The following is a 4,985-nucleotide window of genomic DNA, read 5'->3' as shown; positions in this document are numbered from 1 at the left end:
TCTTTACGATGGAATGTGGAACTTATTTTGCAGAGCCGGACACTACCCTGGTGTTCAACATGTTCTATGAAATATTCGGAGGAGGAACCCGCCTTGCAATGCCGAAGACAACTTGCGTGCCGGACTTGTCGTCATTGAAGCCTGGTTCAGGGGCTACTGAGGGAGTCCTGGATTAGGGGGTGTCCGGATGGCCGGACTAAGACCTTTGGCCGGACTCCCGGACTATGAAAATACAAGATTGAAGACTCCGTCCCGTGTCCGGATGGAACTTTCCTTGGCATGGAAGGCAAGCTTGGAGATACGATATGAAGATCTCCTCCCATTGTAACCGACTCTGTGTAACCCTAGCCCTCTCCAGTGTCTATATAAACTGGAGAGTTTTAGTCCGTAGGACGAACAACAATCATACCATAGGCTAGCTTCTAGGGTTTAGCCACTCTAATCTCGTGGTAGATCTACTCTTGTACTACCCATATCATCAATATTAATCAAGCAGGAGTTGGGTTTTACCTCCATCAAGAGGGCCCGAACCTGGGTAAAAACATCGTGTCCCTTGTCTCCTGTTACCATCCGCCTAGATGCACAGTTTGGGACCCCCTACCCAAGATCCGCTGGTTTTGACACCGACAATGGGCATCTCCATAGCCCATTGATTAGCCTCATCAACGTGAGACTTTCTCCTTTTTTTGTCTTCTCCACACAATCCCCATCATCATATTCTATTCCACCCATAGTGCTATATCCATGGATCATGCTCATGTATTGCGTGAAAGTTGAAAAGGTTTGAGATTATTTAAGTATGAAACAATTGCTTGGCTTATTATCGAGGGTATAGAAGTTGGGAACATCTTTTGTGACGAAAATGAAGCATAGCCTAACTATATGATTTTGTAGGGATGAACTTTCTTTTGCCATGTTATTTTGAGAAGACATGATTGCTTTGATTAAGTATGCTTGAAGTATTTTTTTTGTCAATACAAACTTTTGTTTTGAATCTTTCGGATCTGAATATTCATATCACAATTAAGAAGATTTACATTGAAATTATGCCAAAGTATCACTCCGCATCAAAAATTCTTTTTTATCATTTACCTACTCGAGGACGAGCAGGAATTAAGCTTGGGGATGCTTGATATGTCTCCAACGTATCTATAATTTTTGATTACTCCATGCTACTTTGTCTACTGTTTTGGACTATATTGGGCTTTATTTTCCACTTCCATATTACTTTTGGGACTAACCTATTAACCGGAGGCCCAGCCCAGAATTGCTGTTTTTTGCCTTTTTCAGTATTTCGAAGAAACAGAATATCAAACGGAGTCCAAACGGAATGAAACCTTCGGGATCGTGATTTTACACCCGAACGTGATCCAGGAGACTTGGACCCTACTCCAAGAAGTGCCAGAGGCGGTCACGAGGGTGGAGGGTGCGCTCCTGCTAGGCGCGCCCCCTACCTCGTGGGCCCCTCGGAGCTCCACCGACGTACTCCTTCCTCCTATATATACCTACGTATCCCCGAACGATCAGAATGGGAGCCAAAAACCTAATTCCACCATCGCAACCTTCTGTATCCGCGAGATCCCATCTTGGGGCCTGTTCCGAAGCTCCGCCGGAGAGGGCATCCACCACGGAGAGCTTCTACATCATCACCATAGCCTCTCCGATGAAGTGTGAGTAGTTTACTTCAGACCTTCGGGTCCATAGTTATTAGCAAGATGGCTTCTTCTCTCTTTTTGGATCTCAATACAATGTTCTCCCCCTCTCTCGTGGAGATCTATTCGATGTAATCTTCTTTTTGCGGTGTGTTTGTTGAGACCGGTGAATTGTGGGTTTATGATCCAGTATTATCTATGGAAAATATTTGATTCTTCTCTGAATTCTTTTATGTATGATTGACTTATCTTTGCAAGTCTCTTCAAATTATCTTTTTTGGTTTGGCCAACTAGATTGGTAGTTCTTGCAATGGGAGAAGTGCTTAGCTTTGGGTTCAATCTTGCGGTGTCCTTACTTAGTGACAGAAAGAGTTGCAAGGCACGTATTGTATTGTTGCCATCGAGGATAACAAGATGGGGTTTTTATCATATTGCATGAATTTATCCCTCTACATCATGTCATCTTGCTTACGGCGTTACTCTATTTTTACTTAATACTCTAGATGCATGCTGGATAGCGGTCGATGAGTGGAGTAATAGTAGTAGATGCAGAATCGTTTCGATCTACTTGTTTTGGACGTGATGCCTATATACATGATCATCGCCTAGATATACTCATAACTATGCTCAGTTCTGTCAATTGCTCAACAGTAATTTGTTCACCCACCGTAGAATACTTATGCTCTTGAGAGAAGCCACTAGTGAAACCTATGGCCCCCGGGTCTATTCTCATCATATCAATCTATATCATTTTATTTACTTGCTTTGTTTTACTTTGCCTTTTACTTTTTACTTTGCATCTATCTATCAAAAATACCAAAAATATTATCTCTATCAGATCTCACCCTCGTAAGTGACCGTGAAGGGATTGACAACCCCTAAGCGTTGGTTGCGAGTTGCTATCGTTTTGTGTAGGTACGAGGGACTTGTGCGTGGTCTCCTACTGGATTGATACCTTGGTTCTCAAAAACTGAGGGAAATACTTATGCTACTTTACTGCATCATCCTCTCCTCTTCGGGGAAATCCAACGTAGTGCTCAAGAGGTAGCAGTTGCCTACAATGCCAGCACTTCTCTACATGCTAATGTCAAGGTCAGTTGATTTCCTATTGATCTCTCAATCTGGTTTTTGCATTGCTATGATGTAGTAGTTGATCTTCGTAAGATGTCCCTGGATGAGCGTTTTGGAACTTTTATGTTCATCTATCATGGGTCTATGTTTTGCACCCGACACCCATTGGGTGTTTTGTCCAAGTGTTGAATAGCTCTTCTGCTTGAGTCGACTGAATTGAGTCAAAAGTATCTCTAAACCAGTGGGGGCACACAAAGTGCGCCCACTGGGTGTAGTCCCCGAGACCGCCGTCGAATGTTTGAGTCGGCGGGGATCTTTCTCGAATGTTACTTTATTTGTTCATTCACTCAGTTGAATAGCTTGATCCAAGTAGAATCTAGACCAGTGGGGGCACGCCGAGTGCACCCACTAGGTGTAGTCCCCGAGGCCACACCGACTGCTGGCAGTCGACTGGGGTCTGAGAAACCCTCTCCTTTTTTTATACTCTTGCTGGGTAGACCATGTAGAGTGATAAACTGGACTAGTGGGGGCACAACGAGTGCACCCACTGGGTGTAGTCCCCGAGACCATGATCGACTGCTGGTGGTCGGCTAAGGTCTGAGAAACTTTGATTTTTTCCCTTGTGCTGAGATTAACCTTTGTTTCCGTTGACTGACGTGCTTTGTTCGCTGAACGCAGAAATCTTGCAAGCTCGGGGCCTGGTTTGCTGAGTTGGAGAAGAAGCAGATCAGCCTGAACCTCGACCTGGAGCTGGCCAATAAGAATCTCGAGAAGGCCAAGGAAGAAGGTGCTACCATGGGAGGTAATAATACCTCGACGGTCCACCTTATGACTTTTTTCCTTTTAGTCTCTTGAACCGAGTGACTCCAGTCGAACAGATGTGCGTAGTGAAAATCGTCAACTCCAAGCTCCTCTGAAGAATGTTATTTCTTTAGAGAAAATGAAGGAGGCTCGGGAAAAGAAGGATCAAGACCTTGTCGCATCGCAGAAGGAGGCACAAGAGAAAACAACACTTGCAGATAAGAAGTTGGCTTCAGTCGGCAAGTTGGAAGAGGAGAACTCAGCTGAAGACTGTCGTTACTGAGGCTAACAAGGAGGTTGAGAAGCTGAAGAAGGACAAGGAGACCCGGACTGACAAGGTTGGAGACCTTACAGCGAGAAAGGGTGAACTGGAGGCTTATCTGGTGAGGCTTGCTGAGAAGTTGGTCCTGAAGCTTGAAGGTAATTCCTCTCTCCCAACTGATTTGTCATTGTCGACTCGTTATTCGATCGTCGACTTTTCACTTTTCCGACGGTGCAGAATTCTGTCAGGACTTCGAAGAAGAGACTAGGTGGATCGAGACAGATCTTGACCCAAGAAACTCTCTCGTGAAGGATGACATCGTCATGAGCATGCTGCGACTGGAGTCTCATCTGGATAGCGCTGTGAATTATCTTGCTCATCTGAAGGTGGCGATGTCGCGGATTGACACTAAACTCTAGCCTCAGGTGGAACTCCAAAACAATCATGAGTCTCTGATGGCTCGACTGAATGAAATCCCTGGTCGAGTGCAAGAGTGGAAGAATTCGTCTGCTCGCTGCGGCACCGATGTGGCTCTGTCGTTGGTCCGAGTCCATTGCAAGGATGTCAGGGAAGACAAGCTGGCGGCTCTCAAGGTTGTCAACACCAAGAAGCTTAGCTTTCAATCCTTCATGGACACCTTCATTAACACTGCCACTAGTATCGCAGACAACATTGATCTTGACAGTTTCGTTGAGCCAGCAAGTCCTCCTCCCACCGAGTGAACAAACATTATGCCCCACCTTTATTTTCCTCGGAATGCCAAGTGGTTTTTGTAACCGTTAAACTCTTTCAGGCTTGATGCTTGAATACTTCTGCCCGTTGCGGTTCTGAATCTTTGCGGGATTTATCTGAACATGGTTTTTCCTTTATTGCTTTCAGATGTTTTTTTGTTCTGAGTGGGACTCGATCTTTCCACTCCTCGTCGAGCGGTTCTGATAATGTGCTTGATTGGCACCTCGTCGTCCTTGCGGATCAGGATGGAGCATACGTTGTACTTGTGATGGAGCTCAAAGGATTTTTGTGACTTAGGCGAGTGCGGGGTCGCAGCTAAGCTTCCGAGTGGGAGGATTGCTCTCCACTCGGAGTATTTTTAACTTAGGCGAGAACGGGGTCGCAGCTAAGCCCCTGAGTGGGAGGATTGCTCTCCACTCGGAGTGTTTTTTAACTTAGGTGAGTGCGGGGTCGCAGCTAAGCCCCCG

This window comes from Triticum aestivum, chromosome 5B, assembly GCF_018294505.1.
Source record: "Triticum aestivum cultivar Chinese Spring chromosome 5B, IWGSC CS RefSeq v2.1, whole genome shotgun sequence".
NCBI classification, from domain to species: Eukaryota; Viridiplantae; Streptophyta; class Magnoliopsida; order Poales; family Poaceae; genus Triticum; species Triticum aestivum.
This window is presented reverse-complemented; position numbering follows the sequence as displayed.